Genomic DNA, 9906 nt, shown 5'->3' with positions numbered 1-9906 from the left:
GGACAACATGCCAAAAAAAAGGCAATCAGGATGGTTGCTACATTAGCAAAATGGCCTATGGCATCCATGGTTCATTACTGAGAGCTTCCAGAACATTCTTTTCCTCCCTGTGGTTATTGGGTATAGGAGAAGAATATGGTGTCTAGAGTAGGCTCAGCCCCTCAGAGAAGAGAAATTCCACTGTCTTTGCAGTGCAGGAACACAGGAGGAGGGGCAAGACCAGCTTGAGAGGCAATGGGGGTTCGCCTCTTAGTGACCCTTTTGGTGGCAATCACAGTGAAAACAATATCAGATTTAATTTCCATGAAATTGTACTGACACCAAGGATAGAGGATAATGGCATGTAGAAGATAGAGGCTGGTGGAAGGATTGAATAAAAGAGTAAAATCAACATGGTTAGCTAGAGACAGAGCTACCTCTACAAGAGGTATATCTACAAGAGGGGATATGCAATCATATTATTCCTTCTCCAAGAACTTGAAGCCTCTGCCATCACAGCACCACTCCTGACCCCGCACCTGATCTCACCACACTCCAAATTATATGCTTCATTGGACTCATGCACAGGGTGATTTTACCCCCTCCATATTTTTGAACTTGGACTCACCCAAGTTATCAGTTTGACAAGGCAATAGCAGAGGGGCAGCCATCATAGACACAGAAATCAAGGATGATGCATTAATCAGTAAGGCCAAACTTAGGAGTATCTGTAGAACCCAGAACAAAGCTCACCAGGGAGTCATCAGACTATGCCTACTGTGAAGGATTTGGAGGAGCCCAACACGATGCCCAAAATGGTGGCAAACCCTCCAGTCATCACTGCATGGATTTCAGAAAGCATCATGTATGCAAGACATAGCAGATGAGCAGATTTGCTCCTGTCATTAAACAAGGAGAGCTGTGTCAGATTCAAGAGGGTGTGGCTTCCCCACCCCAGGGTGCCCACCCCATCCCCGGGACACATCCCTCCAGTGTGAGTGCCCTTCCAGCACCCAGCTCTTCTCTCAGACCCTCCTAGTGTCTGTCTCACTCTTTCTGGAACCTACTCATATCCTGGCTGGCATTGTTCTCATATATTTTCACATGAGTTTGTCTCATCCATTTAAATTTTTAAAAACTACAGAAAAGGAAATGGTATCTTTCTTGTGTATGCTCTCAGTGTCTAATGCAATATACTTAATGAATGACCTTATGGAGTACATATTAGCCGTTTAAAAAGTACTTATTAAATGAGTTGCAAATATATTATTAGAGCCCAGTGTTGATGAAAGAATCAAAAGAAACTATGTTTGTTGTAACACTGTGTCAATTATGCTTCAATTTAAAAAGTTTGTGAAAATGTTGTACAATTATGAAGACCTAACTATATGCCTGCCTGCTGTACTAGCTAATAGGGATATTAATATGACTAAGGCAAAGTTCCTGCTGTGAAGAGTCTAGCAAAAGAAGCTAAGCTGATAATGCACAATTTCAGCAAAATGTGAAGTGCTATGGTAGAAGTGTGCAGAATTACCCTAAGAATAGGAGGATTAGGAGGAACTTGACGGAGGAACAAGGGGGAGAAGAAGGGAGGAAATGGTGGGGGAAAGGGAGAGAGGCAAACCATGAGAGACTCTTGAATGCTGACAAAAACTGAGGACTGATGGATGTGGGGGGGAGGGGGATGGGCTTGGAGGAGGACACTTGTGGGGATGAGCACTGAGTGTTATGTGGAAACTAATTTGACAATAAACTATTTGTAAAAAAAAAAAAAAAAGAAAAAAAGAAAAAAAAAAGAAGTACCCTAAGAACATTTCAGAAACAGTTAATTAGACTAAGGCTTTGGGAGACAAAGATCTCAAAGCTAAGTCCATGCCAATTTGACAAGCAATTGTCCCAAGCATTAAGCTGATCAGTCAATAGCATATATTGAGCATCTACTCCATACAGACAAATGTATCAAATAAGTATTATGGGAGAGAGTCTTCGTGTTAGCCCTGAGCAAGGTAAGTTCTTGCCTCATTAGAGATACTGGAAAATAAGGGTCTCAGGGAGAAACGAGAATATAGGGCAAATATCTGTCATAGTCTCCAAAGACGGAGAAAAGTTGGACAAGGACATTTCCAAGCATTCCTGTGTAAGAAGCTGGATCAATGGTTAAGGATGTCCAAATTAAGAATGCCCAGATAGGGGGTTCCCCGGGTGGCTTAGTCGGTTAAGCGTCCGACTTTCACTCAGGTCATGATCTTGCCACTCAGGTCATGATCTTGCGGTTCATGGGTTCGAGCCCCGCGTCGGGCTCTGTGCTGACTGCCAGCCCAGAGCCCAGAGCCTGGAGCCTGTTTCAGAGTCTGTGTCTCCCTCTCTCTCTCACCCTCCCCTGCTCACGATGTCTCTCTCTCTCTCTCCTAGAAATAAATAAAAACATTAAAAAAAAAAAAAGAATGCCCAGATAAGTATGAAGTATGAAGGCATGAAGTGTGAAAGCAATGAGCAGAGTTCCCTTTGAGCTTCTGAGTTCTCTTTTATCAGTGACTGGGTGCCCATACAGCCCTCACATATTTGACTTACCAGGGAGTATACTTTTCTCAATCTGTTTTCTTTTTTGTTTTTAAACATTAATTTATTTTTGAGAGACAGAGAGTGAGCGGGGGAGGGACAGAGAGAGGAGACACAGAATCTGAAGCCGGCTCCAGGCTCTGAGCCATCAGCACAGAACCTGACGCAGGGCTTGAACTCATGAGCTGTGAGATCATTACTTGAACTGAAGTTGGATGCTTAACCAACTGAGCCACCCAGGCACCTCTCTCAACCTGTTTTTTGCCCCACTTTGCATTCCCCAAAGAAAAGAAGATCAAAATGCCTTAGAGTGCTTACCAGCCACTCAAAGATGTTTCCTGCCACAGCCAAGATGTCTATGACTGTGGTACTCATGGTGATTTGCAAAAACCAGGTGACCTAAAGGGATATAAAGATCTAAAGCATTATCATTAGCAGGAATCTTAGAGAGTATCCAGCAAAACCCCTCCTCCATTTTTTGGTAAGGAAACTGAGGCCTAGAGAAGTAGAGTGACAAGCCTAAGGCCATAAAGCAAGTTACAAACAGAGTCTGGACCAGAACTCAGGACTCTTGACTTCCAGAACAAGTAGATTAAAACTCATTATGAAATAGTGGTCCAGCCTATTTTCTGTCCCTGCTCTGCCCCTCAGCCTATATAGGGCCTGGACCTGACTATCTGAAATCAGGTATGCTTGAAAGCGTTTGCCTGTTCACATTGGGTTTACCACTCTACATCCTACATATGAACATTTTTCCACAATAAGTGTCAAAAGTGTCATTTCTTTTTTTTAAGATTTTTTTAATGTTTGTTTATTTTTGAGAGAGAGAAAGAGACAGAACATAAACAGGGGAGGAGCAGAAAGAGAGGGAGACAGAGAATCTGATGCAGGCTTCAGAGTCTGAGCTGTCAGCACAGAGCCCAATGAGGGGCTCAAAGCCACAAACTCTGAAATCATGACCTGAGCCAAAGTTGGACTCTTAATTGACTGAACCACCCAGGTGCCCCCAAAAGTGCCATTTCTTTGCCTCTTAACAGATCACAAGATGAAAGCCCACCTTCTGACTGGTATAGGAGAATGACTCACCTTCTGAACCACTCGCTGCACAAGGCCCAGGTAGTAGAGAATGGGCATCATGTATCCGAAGAAAGAGATGATTGGTAAGTTCCGTAATGAGGATGACAGAGCATCTGGTGAGGTGTTATACTGAACGTATTCCTGTGTGTTATCAGAGAGCCACTGCAGGCCTCTGAATTAAGCTCTCAGCATCCTGAGGGCAGCTAATACAAAATAGGTGCTCAGTAGATATTTAAACACATGTTATTTCAGGAATACATTTAAATGTACTACCAATCTATTATCCCATCAGTACTAAGCCACAAGGGGTCTTCTGAGCCTTCCTCCCCAACCCCTATTTAGTTCCAATTTCAAAGATAATGATCTTTGATGCTGTTTCTTTTACCGATAGGATCAAATTCTCTTCTTAGAGTCAAACTGACATACACTGGCTCATCTCTTGGACTCACATTTTTATCCTCTAGACCCCCCACCCCAACACTGACTCTCTCATTCCCCCCATGAAAATAGATATGACCTAAAAAGCAATGACATTCTTGACTGACATATCAAAATTGAAGCCAGCCACAGTATAGTTCAGGAAAATTTGAAAGAAGAAAAGAGAGAGAGAGAGTGAACAAAAGTGAAGCTAGGAAGGACACAAGGGAGAGGGGATTGGCCTCATGCATGATTAGGACCTACTGCTGTTACTGAGGTTGGCCTCCCTTGTGTAGGGAGGGCTACGTCCTTATGAGCTGCTCATTTAATGACAGAGGACTCAGCTGTTCAGTTCCCTTTATGCATATAGTTAGTTGTAACCCCGTGTACTCCTTCCTTTCCCACCAGATCTCCCACTACCATCATCAACAAGACACAGCCTAACCTGCTCATGCTTCCCTAAATTTCCTTTCTCTAGAGTTCTTTTTTTTTTTTAAATGTTTTACTTATTTCTAGGAGAGAGAGAGAGACAGCGTGAGCAGGGGAGGGTCAGAGAGAGAGGGAGTCACAGACTGAAACAGGCTCCAGGCTCTGAGCTGGCAGTCAGCACAGAGCCCGATGTGGGGCTCGAACCCACTAACCGCGAGATCATGACCTAAGCGAAAGTCGGACGCTTAACCGACTAAGCCACCCAGGCGCCCCTTTTTTTTTTTTTTTTTAATGTTTTACTTTCTCTAGAGTTCTAAAAGAGCAGAACCCTCTCATTCAATTTCTCATACCTGAATCTGGTCTCCCATTGAAGGGCATTAAATTGAGGATCAGTTCTGATGACCAAAATCCCAAAGATAAGTTGAAGACAGAGGCCCAAAGCACTGCCCTCCAAGACATCTAGGACCAAGTAGAACATTACTCCAATGGGAGTCTTGAATCCTAGTTGCCCATTACCTGGTTGGAATGTACTCTAGAACCAACCTAGGATATTGAAAGTAAATCTGGGGTGAGATAGAGTAGGGAGCAGGAGGAAACAGGGTAGTAATATATAAAGAGCTACACATGTCCATATGGTTTTTTTTAAACTGTCTAAGAGTAGATGAAACACATATACGCAAATAAGAACATCATAAATAGATACTTTAGTATTACTCTGTGCAATGTGGATTCTCTATTGTATTCTATTTTCTTTCTTTCCTTCTTTCTTTTTTTCTTTGTTCTTTCTTTAACACTGGCATAGATCCACAAATTGACATCAAGGTTGACTAATGGATCAGAATCTACAGTTTGGAAATAAATAGTCCATGGCCTCTGAGAGCTTTAAAATTTCTCTTAGGAGCAAAACTGGCACAGAAACAAATTCCAAAGATTGTTAAGAACTTACTTCTATGCCTTGTAATCAATTCTTGACACATGTACTTTTTAATTAGTAACACATGGTCCTTGGCTATGTGTTATTATGCTTATCCTGCATACCCCAAACTCTGCACTGTGGTATCTGGAGGACGCAGAGAGGGTAAGGATGAACATGCAGATTCCTGCGAAGGAAAGCAACTGCTCTGTGGGCTGTGTCTAGGGCCAGACATAGGATAAGGCCAACCAAGAAGACTTCTGCAAACACCCTGAAAAGGAAATGCCAAGACTATGTCATCAACTCAGTGAATGGTTAATAAATAATTATGTTTACCTTTGAAAAGTAGAAGTTCACCACAAGGGTAAGTGAAAAAATTCAAAGGATTAGACACAGAGATTCATCTTGAGAATTTTCATCTGGTAGTTTTCTGGCTACCATCTCTGTCCCCCAACTCTTACAGAATGAGGACACAAATCACATGACTTCTTTTTCCTCAAGTTTTGGTATGAGTAAGATGTAATACAAAGGTTTATTCTTTAAGATTGTTCTAATGAATAATCAAAATATTTTTTAAAGGAAGAAAAGTATACTTGGTCCTCCATGGAACCCCACCCGACGTCCAACCACTCCAAGGGCAAGAGTAAAGGCTAAGTCATAGATCAACTACCTGACAGTCTTATGGTCCCTTGAGGTACCAGACATGTCTGATCAATATACACATTGGTTCCTCATGTCTGAGTGTTGGACAAGGAAAGAGGATTAGAAGAGAAGTCACATGAAAAGAAAAGAAAACAAAAAGAGCATGTTGCCCATTCAGATGCTTCAGGAATAACAACAATGACAAAAGGTATCACAAGTTAACAGAATTGAATTTCAGAGCTGTTCACATTGTGAACTCATTGCACTTAAAGTGAATAAAATCTGGCTTCCAGAATCCATCCTGCTAATGAGTAAAGTCTTTTTAGCTCTATCTCCTCAGTGTCAAATAAGTCAAGGATCCAAAATTTAGGTGTGTAGTCTTGATGTGTTTCTCAAGATTATCCCTGTTGCACATTCTCAACACCTATTTTCTGTGCATCCATTTGGAGAACAGGCAGAAAGGAGGAACTTGAGAGAGAGTCTGAGAGTTACTCTCTCACCTTAGGCCTGTGATCAGAGGACATATACATGCCATAGTTAGATGAGCTGTGGCTGCTACAGAATCCAGTTCAGCATACACTGAACAGTAAGTTTGCTCCTTAAACTCTAAGGAATTGTAAAAGACACCAGTGGGTGCAAGAAGTCGGGGGAGGGGGGAGGATACATAAAAAGTATCAGAGAATTAAAGGGAGACATGACCACCAAATCAATTTGATAGCTTAATGCAGCTGCAAGCCTCTTTGTTATGATTACTTTGATGAAAAGGAGTATGGTTTTTCTCATTTCTGACATGAGCCCTGATGATAAACAGACTGAAACTCTTCTCTGAAACATAACCTCTTCTGCCCCCTAGCAATGTTGAGATAATGAGGCTACAGGAAACTGGACTAAAGTCCAGTGCACAGAAGCGTGTTGCTATTTGCTCCCTGAGCCTTGGGTTTGTAACTACAGGGGTGGGAGTTGAGAGACAGCTCAGGAACTGTCCAAGGAGAAAAAGGGAAGTGGACTGGGGTTCAGGACAAGTTATGGAACCTGGGATACTGAAATTTTTTTCTTCCTCATCATTTTATCCAAAGCTCCATGCAGGAGTTTTTAAAAGGCTTTAGACATCTTGTTAGTTGTTTTTGTTTTTGTTTTTTGTTTTTTGTTTTTATCAAAGAATCTTTTTCAGAAAGTGGTAAACCAGACCAAAAGCACCAAACAGGTAAGGACAGACAAGGCCAGTGCCCTCTGGAATGCCAGGTAGTCAGCAGCATAAGCTAAAAAGAGAGGGTAAGGTTCAGCAAACAGGGCTCCCCAGGGGCAAATGGAGCTCTAGTCATGAATGTTGGAGACAAAGCAAGAAAATCTCTCCCACGACCTTGCTACCCAGCTCAGTCAGACTGAGCTGTCATTCTCAAGGCCAGGATAGATGGCTGTTTTCTTCTTGAGGATTCCCAGGAAGAGTTCAGCTTAATTTGAACACTATTTTTTCACTTATCTCTAGTGAAATCTCTCTCTCTCCTAATTTATCTGATATCCTCTTTCTGTCCCTTGGAGTAGATCTCTACCATTAGACCCTTCAAAAGTCATCTGTTCTCAAAACCGTATAACCCCAGTCATTTTAACCTTTCCTCTGGAGTAAAGCCATGTAAACAAGGCTATTAATAGGAAGTATAGCCATATAGTTCTCACCTCATGTATCCCTAACTCACCCCAAAATAAAAATTTTCTTTTCACTACTCTAGCTCCAATATTGGCATCAAAGTCCCATACATCACTGACAGTATATTTTAAACAGACGTTTTCTGTCTTTTTCAAATATTTTATACCATTGATCTTATGAATAAACCAGGAAATAAGTAATAAATACTAGGCTTCTTTTGTAAAGCCTACAAGAACCATGCCCTGCATTGAATCAAGAGACAAAAAAAAAAAAGAGAGAAAGAGAGACAAACCCAGATTCTCTCAAATAATTAAGTCTATCAAATAGAACAGTTTTGAAAAATAGTTTATTCTCAGATTTTACCTATTCCTGGAAGTGCAACTCAATAAATTATGATTCACTTATAAGTAATTAAGATCTATACATCAAATAACCCTTTTTAAAAAAAAGTTTATTTATTTTTGAGAGAGAGAGACAGAGCGCAAGTGGGGGAAGGATAGAGAGAGAGAGAGAGGGAGACAAAGAATCTGAAGCAGGCTCCAGGCTCTGGACTGTCAGCACAGAGCCCGATGTAAGGCTTGAACTCATGAACCACGAGATCATGACCTGAGCTGAAGTTGGATGCTTAACGAACTGAGCCACCCAGGTGCTCCTCAAATAGCCGTTTAGATCAATTTGTGAATAGAGTTGCTTTCCATCTAGTAATTGTCTTGACCCACGGTCACATTCCTAAAAAAAACAACTGCGTCTCCTGTCTCCATGAATTCTCAACATCTCACCCAAACAGACCCAGCAGGATCTTCCTGAACAAACCAACATGTGTTTTGCAGAAACTTCTTGCCCTGGTGAAAAGCTGTAGGTCCCTCCTGATAAGAACCCAAAAATTAAGTTACAAAAATTACTCCCTCCCATTTGCATCAATTCCCAGAACTTAGATTATCTGGCCTGAGAAAGAATTTTCTGTTTCTCAATAAGGACAATTATTCACCCACAGGATGACAGATAATGTCGTGGCAGTGACGAAAAACCCAGATCAAATCTTGCCAAGGAGCAGGGGTCAGAATAACCATAACCAGCCTGGACTAGAAGTATTCCCTATAATCTCCAACCACACAAGTAGACACTAGTCCTGTCAGGAGAGATTCTTGGGACTTACTCCTTCTTCGTCCCTCAGGAACAAGGGATTGTTTAGCTTCCAGATTCAGTAAAGGGCCTACTCTGAAAGGCAGCATTGACTATTCCTCTCTAAAAACCACATGAACGCATAACCCTGAGCAGTCAATCAGATGTGCACTGACAGACTAGAAGGAAAACACTGCCACCCTCAAGAATCTCTGGTGGGCAGGACCTGAGAGAAGATGCCCAGCAAGTAGAGCTATTCAAATGTGATTTAACATTTACAGTGTGCTTTCTATATGTGGGTCTCTTTGTAGGAACTGTACAAGTAGTAACTCCTCCCAAGAGTTCTTGAGGCGGTTACTGTTATCTTTTCCATTTTACAGATGTGGAAACTAGAAAACAGACAAGTAACTCTCCCAAGGTCATGAAAGCTATAAGGTTTGTAGACAGAATACAAACTCAGGGAGCCTGGCTTCAGAATCTGAGCCCTCAACCACCATCCCATGCTGCATCTCATCTGGCCTCCAGATTTACCTGTCTCTGGCATTCCTAGGTATCCTCAACACATTAAAGTCATAAGTAAAAACTCGAATTCTCAAACTCTGAGAAGTTTTGAAGAAGGTGAGCACAGCAAGAAGGTCCCAGTTGGCCATTATGCTGAGGCAGGACTGCTTGGCCAGGGCTGGGACCAGTCACTAAGTTCAAATGCCCAGGGGTCTTGGTTCACGGATTTCCATGACTCTTTCTCCACTGCTCTCTCTCCCATCTGAGATGTTCCCTATTGCTATACATAGCCTTTCTTTTCACTCTTCCCTCCTCCTCCTCCTCCTCTTCCTTCTCACTTCCCTTTTGCAGGGAGTCCAACCTTGTGTTAGCTAAGAATGTATACTATCAGATACAGGTAATCTGAGGAGAAAATCATCTTTATCATCACCTAACTGAATCCATTCAAGAGGCTACTTTAGGATCTCTAGAGCTCTGTTGCCTTTCCATGCTTAATAGAGAAAGTAGTAAGCAAAAAGCATTGCTTAGAGGTGTCAGTATGCCTGAAGGGCGTCATTATCTCCGGAACATCATTTGCAAAGTGTATCAAGGAACTAATTTAATTTTAATCCTAGACTTCCTA

Source organism: Hyaena hyaena, unplaced genomic scaffold (genome assembly GCF_003009895.1).
Source record: "Hyaena hyaena isolate Hyena2069 unplaced genomic scaffold, ASM300989v1 scaffold_361, whole genome shotgun sequence".
Lineage (NCBI taxonomy): Eukaryota > Metazoa > Chordata > Mammalia > Carnivora > Hyaenidae > Hyaena > Hyaena hyaena.
The sequence above is the reverse complement of the archived record's forward strand: the minus strand, read 5'-3'. Positions refer to the sequence as shown.